Genomic DNA, 13,878 nt, shown 5'->3' on the forward strand with positions numbered 1-13,878 from the left:
GCGGAGCCGCGTCGGGCGGAGACGGAGGGCGGTCGAGTGGCCGCTGTAGAGGCGGGGAGGAGCTGCGGTGGACGGGAGTCGGGGGAAGGGAGAGTGACCTGGTGACGGGGCGGCCGACGGGACTGCAGGCGGTTGATCGGGCGGCGCGGCGCGGCGGCCGAGCTGGCGACGGCGACGCGCGACGGCCCGGCGACGGGGCGACTAGCGGTGGTTGCAGTTGGCGAGCAGGAGCAGGAACGGAACCAGTCGGGCCGAAGATGAAGAAGGACGAAGGAGAAAAAGGAAGAAGAAAGAAGGAAAAGAAAAGAAGAAAGGAAGAGATAGAGAGGGAAGGTGGGAGTTGGTCTGCATGGCAGGAGCTGAGGGGACGTGGGCAGGAGGAGACGTGCGCGGAGAGGACAGGCGCGGCAGAGGAGAGATAGAGAGAGAGAGGGGAGAGAAATAAAAGAAAATAAACTTCATTCAAATATTAATCGCGATCCGATGGCCCAAATTAAAAACCAAAAGTGGTCTACCGGTCCAAAATAAGCCTCACACATAAAAAGGGACAAAGGCCAAATTAATTAGACCAAATCATAACGAGGGAGGTCTACTAGTCCAAATTTGCACCTGATCAAAAACTCCCCTTTTTCCATCATTCCTGACAATCTCAACGTTGGGCCCGACCATATCGACACCGTCCAATTTATTTCGTCCCGACACTCCCGAAAATCGACTGCGAAGTCTAGGGTCTAAATAACGGCCAAATTCGATCGAGTGCGATTCTAACGAAATCTCTATTTTTAAAAACAAAAACCCGAGAGTGATCTGTTCCCGGGCGAGATTCTATTATAAGCGCACTGACGAATTACACGTTTTATAAATCCCAAAAATGGGCCGAAATTCGGGATGTCACATCAAAGGTCAATTAACCAGTCTATTTTATTACGTCAATCGTATGAGGTCAGTGTAATTACTTTTCAATAAAGAAGTGGTAGTGGGTTAGTTGTTAATGTCACTAGGGAACGACTAAAGATTTGTGTTTAGTCAACTAACAATCAATTTTTTTAGTAAAAATATGAAGGCATTTCTAGATTCCCCTTGTGAACATATGAAACATATGAAATGACAACATTGGACATAGCAGGGGGTACAATTTCATCTGGTCTTGACGACCTTAAATATTTAGATGGAATGAATGCTCCATCGAAATTAAAAAAACAATGATCTTGTTGAAGTTCAAGGTCTTGATAGATCCAAGTTATGAGACGAGTTGAGCGTCAACTCATGCAATTCCATTGAATCGATGGGTCTTTCTCGATTGAATCATTTGAAGAAATTAAATGCCAGTCGTTGCAAAAATTGAGTTGAAATTTGAGGCCTTCATAGGTTAGAGTTCTTGAAAGAATATGATATCTCCTAGTGCAAATCCATTAAAAGGCTGGACATTTCACAATTAAATCATATAAAGCAGTTGAATGCTTCTTCTTGTGAAAATCTAGCCGAAATCCAAGGCCATATGGGGTTCTTGGAAACGTTAGATGCATCGTAATGCAAGTCCATTGAAGGGCTGGACCTTTCACAATTAGATCATTTGAAGCTATTGAAGGCATGCTCATGTGTAAATTTTTTTGGAATTCGAGGCCATAATAAGTCCAGGTTCTTGGAAGAGTTGGATATTTTCTCGCATATCCATCAAAAGGCTAGAGATCCCACAAATAAATGTTATGAGGAGATTGACTATTGCAAATTGCGAAAATGTGGTCGAAATTCAAGTGGTTATTAGATTGGAGTTGTTAAAGAATGTGAAAATTTACTTGAAATTCAAGGCCTTGATAAACTGGGATTTTTTCGAGTGTTGGATTCTCATTGTGCAAGTCCCTTGAGAGGTTGGACCTTTCTCAATCAAAATGTCTAAGCAAGTGATGGTTCGAGAATGCGAAAGCCTATATGAAATTCAAAGACTTGGTAGGTTAAAATTATCGGACATCTCGCGGTGCAAGTCCTCTAAAGGCTGGACCTTCCACAATCAACTCGTTTGAAGCTATTTTGTGATCAAACTAGTTGAAATTGGAGGCCGTGGTAATCATATGAAGGAAGCTATTGGATGATGCAGGTTGTCATTATCTAGTTGCAAATCGATCCTGGTTCTTAGAAGAGTTAGATATCTCTTGGTGCAAGTACGTTGAAAGGCCTGAACAAAGTGTATGAAGCTTTTGACTGATACAAATTGCAAAATCTAGTTAGAATTCATGGCCATAATAGGTAGGGGCATGTGTGGAAAGGTGGAATATCGCTGGATGAAAGTCCATTGAGAGGCTAGATCTTTCATATTTAATCTTCTGGAGCTATTGATTGGCAGAAGTCTGCTAAAATCTAGTTGAAATCAGGACTTGATAGATTGGATTCTTGGAATAGTTCGATATCTCTTGGTGTACACTCAGTGAGACTAACCGACTATGTGATTTGCATGGTCGCTATTGTCCGAAATCTGCAAGATACGTGTGAATTTGTAAGCTCTGCCCAACAACAGCCCAAACTGCATCAGCCAATTGAAACAAGAAGAGGCATAGTTTGGTGGGTTGCACGTCGATTAAGTCCAGACCAATTAAAACCTATATCTAGTCGGGCTTTGCTAGTCTAAACCATAACAACCAATTCTTTAAATTTCTGTTAACCCAAAGACAATTTAGCCCATTAAATATGAATTAAAAAATTTGTCTTTGACACCACTCGTTAAACCCAATGACCCCATGTCACAATGAACATTAGAATAGAAACAATCATACAAGTGAAAACCAGTAACTCACTCACTATCGAGCACACCAGTCCTCAATCATGGCCTCAAAGCAGCCTTGGTCGAGCAAGAACATACAACTAACAAGCAATCCTCCATCTGTTACAGACGCTTTTAATCTCATCCGGAACTGCTTTTTTTTCCCTTCAGAATTAATGACTCAAACATAATTTTCACTGAGAATTACAGCAGCAGCAACCCTATTCATTTGTGGGTTAACTTGCTCATGTGTCGCCTTATTCCCTTCCTTTCAGATATTGTATATTGAATCATTCCACCCAAGTTGCAACGGAACAACTTTCAAGCTTTTCCCTTTCATCATCTGCAGGGCTCACGAAAACTCTTGATCCCAGTCTTCAGCTTGTCTTTGTATTTTCTACGTAAAATTCTCTACCACACTTGTTAAGAGAAAGGATATTGAAAGAATTGTAACTCAAAATTCTCTTCGCATTATTCCCGGGCAACTTTTAATTCCTTAGAGGGGTTTTTCTGTGTCAAGTTGGACCACTAGAAGAATATTGATTAAGTTTTACCTGCTTCAGGCGATCTCGTTCTTTTTTGTCATGATTATTCAAGCATATGCTCGGCAAGGTAGATTTGTTTCATTGGTTAGCTAGTTATTATCTCATGTTATACTTAAATAATATCTTGGTCCTCTTGATCAACAAAACATAGACCAAAGGCCAAAAATCAAATTATTTATTATTGCGGAAGCAATTGATCGAACGGTAAAAATAGACAGAGCGAGAAGCTCAGTGGGCAACTGCACAGAGGACTCTGCACGGCCTTCAGCCTCCTGAAACCAGCAACCTTTTCTCTGACAAGAGTAGCTACAGGGAGCTTTCAGAGATTGCAGACCAAGCCAAGCGACGAGCTGAGGTTGCAAGGTGATGAAAACGAATTTGGTTAAATTGGAGAAGGGAAGGTTTTATTGTGCGAATAAGACAGAATAGATTGGACGAGCTCACCACCAAGTTTGGATACAGGGCGAACCACCACCAAACAAGGATACAGATGCTCAGTAGGCTCACCACACTTAGAATCCACTAAGTGATACAGAAACCTCAAAATATGCAATAGAAATGCAGGAGAAAATCCTCAATTGTCATTCAAAAGGTAGTGTCCCTCCAAGTGACGCCCTAGAGGGCTTACATAAGAGTCCAACAAGCTTCTAACAACTTTATTTAATGCCTAGGAACTTTGCAAACATTAAATCTAACTTAGTAACTTGAAATCATTTAAACAAAAACAAACTAGCAGCAGCCATTTAGCATTCAATGCTCTTAACCAGATTCGCACCATTTCCCCAAATTCGTACCATTCATAGTTTGACCAGATTTCTTCATTGCTTCTTTCCAAATAGCATGACATGTGGTGAACTAATTCCATGTAAGCATCATGATAAGTGACACACAAGGAGAAACAATAGCTGGACATGTCGGTGCAACGCACGGGCGAAATGCATCATCCTCCCTTTGCTGGAAAAGATTTGCCCTCAAATCTCCATAATCTTCATCTTCCACATAAGGAGAGAGAACTTTAACATTAAATGTCGCTGAAACATTAAATTCACCTGGTAGATCAATTTTGTAGGCGTTGTCATTGATTCTTTCCAACACCTTGAATGGTTCTTCGGCTCTTGGCATCAACTTCGACTTGCGCTTGGATGGAAATCTTTCCTTCCTCAAATGAATCCAAACCAAGTCTCCTGGCTGAAAAATAACAGCTCTCCTATTTTTATTGGCCTTCATATGATAAATCTTATTTTGTTTCTCAATTTGAGATTTGATCTTTTCATGGAATTCCTTCATTGCGTTAGCTCGTTGATCAGCTTCGAATGCACTAAATCCTTGGTTGGCAAGGGCAGCAATTCCACAGGAGTGAGTGGATTGATTCCATAAACGACTTCAAAGGGAGAACACTTTGTGGTGCGATTAGGAGCTCGATTGTAGGCGAACTCGGCATGAGCAAGCTTTATATCCCAAGCCTACTGAGCATCTGTATCCTTGTTTGGTGGTGGTTCGCCCTGTATCCAAACTTGGTGGTGAGCTCGTCCAATCTATTCTGTCTTATTCGCACAATAAAACCTTCCCTTCTCCAGTTTAACCAAATTCGTTTTCATCATTTGGCGCCGTCTGTGGGAAACGGTTCCATTTGTGCGAATTTCCTACCCTAAAACACTCAAAACTTTGATCATTAGAAATGGCCGACGGATTTCGACATGGATTGACTTTTGAGCAAGCTCGTTCTTTGCGAATGGAACGGGAAATTGCGGAACTTAGATGTCAATTGCACCAGCTCTTGAATGATCAAAGAATAGCATCTTCCAATGCATGTTCAAGTGAGGAAGAGGAAAATCCTTTCCACGAGCAGCCAAGTGAAGACGAGACTCAATTGAGGAGGCGGCCTAGAGCTCGTCCTCAAAAGAAAAACTCTGATATTAAGGTTGAAATACCAGAGTTCGAAGGTAAACTCTCACCTGATGATTTCCTTGATTGGCTCCATACGATTGAAAGAGTGTTTGACTATCAAGAGTATTCGGAGGAGAAGAAAGTTAAAATTGCACCCTTGAAATTGCGAAAATATGCAAGCCTATGGTGGGAAAACCTTAAAGCTCAGCGAGTTCGTGAAGGAAAGAGCAAGATTCGTACGTGGGATAAGATGAAAAGAGAAATGAAGAAGCGTTTCTTGCCTGAGAACTACAGGCAAGATCTGTTCTTAAAGCTCCATTCTTTGAAACAAAATGATTTGAGTGTTGAAGAGTATACTCAGGAATTTGAACAACTCATGATGAAGTGTGATGTTTTCGAGTCCCAAGAACAAACGATCGCTCGTTGTTTGGGAGGTTTGAAGAAAAATATTGCTGACTCGGTGGACTTATAGCCATATTGGAGCTTTGCTGATGTTTGCAAGCTTGCCTACAAGGTCGAGAAGCAACATGACACCTCCAAGAAGTCGTCCTACAAACCATTCACTAAAGAAGTTTCTTCCAGCAAAGGGAGTTCGTCTTTTCAAACTGAGAACTCCGCGACGAGGAAGGACAAGGCAAGAGTTGATTCTCAGCCCATGACGACCGCTAAGGAGAGAAGGTGTTTCAAATGCCAAGGATATGGGCATATTGCATCGGAGTGTCCCAATCGGCGCACAATCACTCTCAAAGAAGTTGAAGAAACTAAACCCGAAGAGGATGAACTGGTTTGGGATTCAGAAGAAGGAGAAGAATATGTGGAGCAGCCTGATGATGGTGAACTGCTTGTGATCCGCAAGACCTTGAATTCAAATATGGTGCTCATGGAAGAGCAAAGAGAAAACATCTTCCAAACAAGATGTACCATCAAAGGAAAGGTGTGCCACGTCATTGTTGATAGTGGTAGTTGCACTAATGTTGCCTCAGCCACTATGATTGAAAAGTTAAAGTTGCCTACAATGTCTCACCCTCAACCTTATAAACTTCAATGGCTAAACAAGGGGAGTGATGTAAAGGTAACTAAACAAGCATTAATTTCTTTTTCGATTGGAAAACATTATCAAGATGAGGTTACGTGTGACGTGATCCCTATGGATGCATGTCATTTGTTACTTGCGAGGCCATGGCAATATGACCGAAAGGCGATGCACGATGGATTCAAGAATACTTATTCTATTTGCTTAGGGCAGAAACGAATCACTCTTACCCCATTGTCTCCAAGCCATGACGAACGTGCTCAAAATGAGGAGAAACAATAGCTGGACATGTCGGTGCAACGCACGGGCGAAATGCATCACAAGGTGAGCACGTTTATTCTCATACGTCAATGCTTGTAATAAAACGAAGTTATTTACTGAAAAACATAGTTCGCTTCCGTACCTGTTTGGTTTCCTGATAACTGAAGTTCATAGGCCATGCCGTATTTAACAGAGCTGAGGAGCCTTACTTTCTCAATACAGATTATAAACCTTTCGCTGCTAGCAGTTCCTTTTCGCCATTTAAGTCCTACATGCGATGGTAAGGCAACCTGAATCTGTTGTTGCAGGCTGCGCGAGCTACATACTCTGAAGGGTCATGTTGAATCCGTGGTCAAGCTCAAAGGCTTGGACATCGATTCCATTCAGCAGCATTACACATTCTGAGGGGCTTTTCATCCGAAGTAGAGGAGATCATATCGTGGAGAAATGGAAAGTAGCCTTAAGGATTACGATGACGAAGAAGCGTATGGAGCTTTTATTAGTCTACAGGACAACAGAAAACGATGTCGCTAGCGGTCAGGGTCGTAGGTTTTTGCTGTGACCAGTTTATTGCATGGGTGCTGCTTTCTCTTTGACAGAATGAGATTTAACTCTTCCTTTCAAAGTAGCCATGTTCAAGTAAATTATTGAATCTTGTTTGGATCTTAATGATTTTGTTTTGCTTGAAGCATAATCTAGTCCACAATTCTCAAGAGTGGTCTGCCTGGTAAAAGAAAAGGAAAAACAAAAGGTTAGGCTTCTGGTGAATGATTTTTGTTAAATAAGTAATAGGATCCGTTTGTTTGAAAGATAACTGTTTTCGAGAAATTTCCTTCTGACTTTCTGGTGTTTGTACAACGGAAAACTAATTGACCGACGAAAAACATTATCCATTGACTGAAAACAATAAACTTAGATTTGGGAAAAATGAATTCCCCTTCTAACAAGAAGGAGATCACTTTCCTTAAGTCATCAAATAAATGAAAACTAGCTATTTTTTGTTGTAAATAATTTAAAAAAAAAATGGCTTCCCCTTCTAACGAAAACTCAGGTTTTGAAATCTGTTAGGCTGCGAAATTGCGATTAGGGTTGGGTCATCTTCATTGAAAAGGTTTTTGTAGAAATCCACCCCAATGAATTTTAGTTCCTCTTGATCAGACACCCATTCTCCACTATTATTCCTTAGAACATCAATTTTATTTTTCCAACGGTGAATGATTGCGGTAGCATGAAAAAACTTCGTATTTTTTACCCGAACTGCCACTATTGATGTCTAATTTTTCGATACTAGTGGATTTCTTCATGAACCGAGACATCAAAAAAAAATTTTTAGTTTTGCTTCAAGTTTCAACAAAAAAAGGATTTGTACCTTTCTCAAGTGCCTTTTGGATGCCTCTTAATCTGGTCAGCAAATTCTTTTCTTCTGAAAATGTTTCCAAAGACATTCTGATTCCACTCCTTGAGGTTGTTTTATAGTTGGGGACAGAGTAACATGAATAGGCAACTCATCATTCCAATTAAGTTAGAGCAAACTCATTAAAAGAAGTATGAGTTAGTCAAGCTGTTTCAAATCGAAAAGTCCGATTTACCTAAAGAGTCCTCTCACGGTAGAGATCAAACAAGATTGGGTGATGATCAGATTTAACTTTTGGAAGTATTCATACTATCGCATCAACAAATAAACAACGTCAAGAAAGATTACATAATGCTCTGTCAAGGCGATTGAATAGCCGATTGTATCCATTCCCCTGGGGCCCACGCCATGCAAATTTCATTCCCACCCAGTCAAGATCAATTAGACGACATTTGTCGATCCACTCTCTAAACCTAGCACAATTTACAGCATTGACCGGTGCACCCCCTTTCTTGTCGTCCGGAAACGTAGCATCATCAAAATCACTCGTGACCATCCAGTGTTTTGTCATTGTAGCAGCTATCTATTCAAAATGATCTCTTAATTGCGCTTTAGCTAGCTCATCTGGTTTTGCATATTAATTATGACCATATATAATACATGTTACAAATTAAATATTTTAAGAAAACATTTTCCATCCTTTTATTTCGGAGAGGTATCCAATTTGAAATAGGCAATTAGATTAACTATAGAATTCAAACTTACCATCGCAAAAAATATTATTGTACTTTTTTTTTTTGGTCTAAAGAGAACGATTTGATTGAAAATTAAGTGTTCATGAAACTACAACCCGACGAAGGAACATCAAAACATAACAGTTCCCATAAAAGTTGGGGGGGACGGGCTAGCCAAGAAGAAAATAGAGAATTGGTCCGTTGCGCCCTGGCGACCCAATCGGCAACTTGATTTGCGGATCAGTTGCAGTGGGCCACAGTTAGGTTTGTGAATTGGGCCATTCGAACGTGCGCTTCTTTAATCAAGACTTCCTCTTCCCAGCCGACTTCTCTCTGGTTCTGTAGCTTCTTCACTATCTCAAGGCAGTTTGTTTCTATTACAATTTCCTGCGTTCTTCTGTCAACGAAGAAAGTCAGGGCATGCAGCAAGGCTTGCAGTTCGATGTGAAGCGACGAGATTGCAGGGACTGTCTTGGTGAAACCGTTCAGCAACGATCCAGCTTCATTTCTGAGGATTCCAGAAACCGCTCCTACTGCTGCATCTTCAAGGAAAGATCCGTCTATGTTGATTTTGAAGCAATTTCTCATCGGTGGTTTTCAACACAAAGGTAAAAGGCTCTTTTCAGCATGCAAACTAGCATTTTGATGGTTCCACTTCCTGTAATTTTGCAATATAAGTCTAGCCGACTCGATTATGGAGCTCGAATTTGGGGGTTTTCCTCTAAACACAAATTCATTTCTTGCCTTCCAAATCAACCACAATAGGATGGCCATCTCATCTAGATTCAGCAATTTATCTTGTCGTTGCTTATAATTAAGGATCCATACCTCAATTCTTGTCAGTTCTTGACGTGCTATTCTGTTCTGTACTGAGGGATCTGTCCAGACAGCTTCGATCCAGGGGCAAAAGAGAAGGAGATGCTCTACCGTTTCAGCTTCTTGATCACAGAAGGGGCATGCATGTCGAGGTAAAATCTTTCTCCTATAGAGGTTGTCTGCAGTAGGGAGAGCATTTTGGCAAACACTCCACAAAAATATTCTAACCTTGGGTGGGATTTGTAAATTCCATATTGTGCACCATAGCTTGCGGGATGGCTTGAAAGATGATGATGCTTGCATTGCATTTTGTGTGTTTTCCTCTTGACGAATCTGGTTGTACGCACTTTTCACCGAGAAGACCGCTGACTTTGTAGCTGTCCACACTAGTTTGTCCTCTGTTGCATGACTACATAGTGGTATTGCTAGCACTTCATTGATAGTCTGCTCGTCGAATAGTCTTGCTAGTAAATCTTCATCCCATCTTCTATCATTTCGGATTAGATTTGCAACCCTAGCTGGTTCTCGAGAGTCTGCTTGTGTCACGCCCCGAACCCCAACAGGCTCGCGACACCCCTTCAACGGCCGTATTTAATGCGACGTCCCAGGACGCGTCGCCGACCCAAACGAACTACGCAAGCGGAAGCGAAATAAAACAACCCAAACAACTAACAAGATGACAAAAGGATAGCACGAAACAATAATTGCATAACATCATAAAGCAGTCACTATACAAAACGATAATTCAGGCTACCAATTTAAAATCACAATTTTCAAAAGGGGACGGTGGTTGACAAGCTTATCTCCTCTACAAAAGGTACTCAAAAGACAGGGTAAATGATCTATCCTTCAATCCCTGTGGTGCTCTGGCGGCATCTCCGAATCGATCACGGTCGCGAATCTGAAATGGTTATATAATAACCGTGAGATCGAGTCTCAATAAGCAACCCCCTATACCTCACGTAGGCCAATGCGTACCCAGACAAGTCTAACATGCAAGTCACCAGACAACACAACCAGTTTCACAGGATAAGCTTACCTCGCCTAGAGCCACGTGCCAACCCTGCATATTAGACCAAACATGACAATGCAAGAATAGTTCACCGCCATATCACCATCACTCGGCACACACACCCCCACTCGCAATCAACCAATCCAACTAAGCATCCACACGTACAATTAGCCAATTCAATCAATCACATCGCACACACGTGTCCAACCAACTTTCCTCTCACGGACCACCGTCAACACGTCTCAAGTCCGATCTCACAGACACACAAGCCACACAATTCGATCAATTCCAATGGCTGCCGTCAACACATCCCAAGCCATATCATTCAATCAATTCCAGTGGCCGCCGTCAACACGTCCCAAGCCACACTATTCAATCAATTCCAGTGGCCGTCGTCAACACGTCCCAAGCCACACTATTCAAGCAATCCCAATGACCGACATAAACACGTACCGGTCCAATACACCTTTAACGGCCCACCGTCAACACGTCTCAAGCCCGCATCCACTTGGCACACCGGCCATTCATGCCTTCACACGGACCACCGTCAACACGTCCCAAGTCCGTAGCCCTCCGATCAATCCGGGCTTAAAATCGACAGGCATGCACACGCCATTCAATTCAATCAATTTCACGCCAATTGCATCAAACGATCCATATTCACAATTCGCCACGTCAATCCACAAACCCGACGTTCAAGTTGGCCACGTACGATCACCCAAATCATGCACATTATTTTATCCAATCCAATTAGCACAATTATATCATAATATAATTAAATTAAAACACGCCCTAGCCGTTCTAAACCCGAGACAAGTCTATAAAATACCCAAAGTACTAGGTAGGGTTTAGGAATTCACTTACTAAGTTTTGGCCCGGGAAAAGTCGGCTCGGGCCTAAAATGGCCCGGGTGAACAGTGCGGACTCGGCACACGCGCGGGCACGGCGATGGGCGCGGGCACGGGCGCGGGCGCGGACACGGGCATGGGCACGGCGATGGGCGAGGGCACGGGCACGGGCGTGGGCGCAGCGATGGGCGCGCGGCTTGGTCGCGTGGGCGACGAGCCGGCCACGGTCTGGGCTGGCCGGGCGGCGATCGGCGGCGGCGGCGGCGACGGCGACGCGGCGGCAGCGAGCGGCGGTGACGGAGCAGCACGGTGCGGCTACTGGCGGGGTCGGGTGGCGTCAAGCTGGCCCGCTGGAGCGACGGCCAGCGGAGGCGAACGGCGGAAAGCCAAAGGGAAGAAGAGGAAGTTGGCTAAGGCGGGTGGTGCGGCTGGGAGGCGGTCGGCGGCGGCGACAGCGACGCTCAGGCGTCGGGAGGAGAGCTGGCTGGACGGCTGGACGGCGGCCGGGACTCGTCGAGCACGGCGGCGAGTCGAGCTCGCGTGCTCTGGGGGTGAAAGAAGAGAAGGCCGAGAGAAGGGGAGGCAAGGGCCCGGCAGTGACAGTGGCGGTGGCGAGCGGCGCACGGAGGTCGAGCGGCGACTGGGCTGGCGGACGGTAACGGCGGCGACAGCTGGGCGTGCGGTGGTGGCGGCGACGAGCTCGCGGCTCGAGCGAACGACGGGAGGAGGAGAGACACCAGGCGACGAGGGCGGTCGACGGGACTGCAGGTGGCTGGCGAGCGACGGTGCAGCTCGGTCGGGGCTACGGCGGCGCGAGGCGGACGGCGGGGCGACCGGTGGTGGTTGCAGTCGACGAGCAGAAGCAGGAGCGGAACTCGTCGGGCCAAGGAAAAAGGAAGAAGGAAGGAGAAGAAGAGAGAGAGGAAGAAGAGAAAAAAGGAGGAGAGAGAGAGGCTGGGGGGTTAGGTCTGCATGGGTATGGGGCCGAGGGGACGTCTGCACGGGGGAAGACGTGTGCGGCCAGAGGGGGAAAGGGAGTCTTAGACCTCATTGCATCTGTCGTTGGAGAGATGCCGCTAGTTTCGGTCCCTATCAGATCCACTGACAAACTGGAATCCTTATGAGGCTCAACATCACTTAAGTTTGTTTTATATGAAAAAGGGTGTTTTGGTTTGGTTTCGACAATCATCTGACTGCTGAATTTGGAATCAACGGTCTAAAAGAAATATGGAATTAATCATTGACAGAGTCAATTATATAGAAAAGGAAGTCGTCAATAGTATTACCTTCACTTTACCCGTTGTGGTTGATGAACCTCCAACGGAGGGAGAACTTAGCAAGTTAGAAGAAGCGCCCATAGTTTCAGTGATTGACTAATCAGACTTGGAAGATTTTGCTTGTGCTTAGATGGAAGAGTGGACTCGTCAGAAATCTCCAAGGCAATGCTTTTAGCAGATTTATTCTTCTTCCCTTCGGGAATGTAATATTCATCCTTATCTTTGTCATTGACAGGGAAAGCGTTGCCATCATCCTTCACCGATGTACTCATATCGGTCAGAAAAATAGCTGTCGGACAAAGGGGTTCGTCAATCCTCAATTGAGAAAAAGGACACAAGCGTCAAATAGTGACTCACCACGCTAACATCTAATAGATAAAATGGGCAAATATCTGGACATCCCTTCATACTGGGTAATAAAAAAAACAAATGGGTGCATGGATTGGAAAGAGAAACTGATGACTAAAGCGGAGAAGGATCACTTTCTCCTTCATTTTCTTCACATCCTAAACCGGACTTATTATAGTAAGGGATTTGAATTGAAAGGATGTGCTCAAGTGTTTTGGAACCAAGAGAGAACCTTGTAGTGATTTCGAAATCTCTTTCTTTAGAGAGTAATTCTCATCTTAAGAGAGACTTTGTTCTTTCCTTAGAACATGCAATTCATCTCTCATCTCTTCAAGAGCCACACTTTGAGAAGGGTTTTCAATTGTCAACATCCAAACTTCATTTTTCAAATCTGAAAATCTTTTGAAGATTTTTTTAGTCTTTCAAAAGTTTCCGTTAGAAAATCTTGCAATTCTTCATAAGTGAGTTATGGGGATTCTACCTCAATTTCCTCATAGACTTCAGAATTACCCATGAGACATAGGTTGGCGTGATTAGCATCTTCATCGCTTCTTTGTACTCGATGTCACTTCAGGTTTAAGCATTGAAGGCACGCTTCTTCTTCTCAAACTTTCCTTTCTTCTTTTTTCTAAAGAGGACATTTGGGCTTGATGTGTCTAGGCTTTCGACATTCGTAGTAGACTACTTCTTTTAATATGGACTCATCTTTGGCTTTGTGGTGTTTCTTCTCGTTTCAGTATTTTGCTTACCTCTTTCCTTTGTAGTCATTTCCTTTCTCATCATGCTTTTGAACCTTCTTGTCAAGATCATCGTCATCTGATGTTGTAGGTTCACATGCATCACCATGATTAGAAGTAAGCAGATCACACAATGATGTATAGTGGTTCGACTTATGACCAAGCCTAAATCCACTCTCAGATTAACAATGTTAACAACGGTTGGATTCCACCAGTAATCAGCTATACAAGTTACAATTGGCTAATGTAGTTCCCTTCACTTGAGTATCGG

General features: G+C 43.6%; 2 long non-coding RNA genes across 3 annotated transcripts; both read left to right on the plus strand.

Moving 5' to 3' along the window:
- The first annotated feature begins 3,520 nt into the window (after positions 1-3,520).
- LOC115665084 (uncharacterized) lies at positions 3,521-13,618 on the plus strand. Of its 2 annotated transcripts, XR_008818139.1 has the most exons (3): positions 3,521-3,663; positions 6,790-7,157; positions 13,608-13,618. It is a non-coding gene; the product is annotated as an uncharacterized LOC115665084 (long non-coding RNA). The 2 variants fall into 2 exon arrangements; XR_004003675.2 differs by lacking the exon at positions 13,608-13,618 and having other exon boundaries at positions 6,790-7,249.
- On the plus strand, positions 8,681-9,769 carry LOC130140154 (uncharacterized). Its single transcript, XR_008818140.1, has 2 exons — positions 8,681-9,177; positions 9,456-9,769. It is a non-coding gene; the product is annotated as an uncharacterized LOC130140154 (long non-coding RNA).
- Positions 13,619-13,878: the final 260 nt, after the last annotated feature.

Source organism: Syzygium oleosum, unplaced genomic scaffold, assembly GCF_021117445.2.
Source record: "Syzygium oleosum isolate NSW1041296 unplaced genomic scaffold, Sole_v2.1 Sole_v2.16, whole genome shotgun sequence".
NCBI lineage: Eukaryota > Viridiplantae > Streptophyta > Magnoliopsida > Myrtales > Myrtaceae > Syzygium > Syzygium oleosum.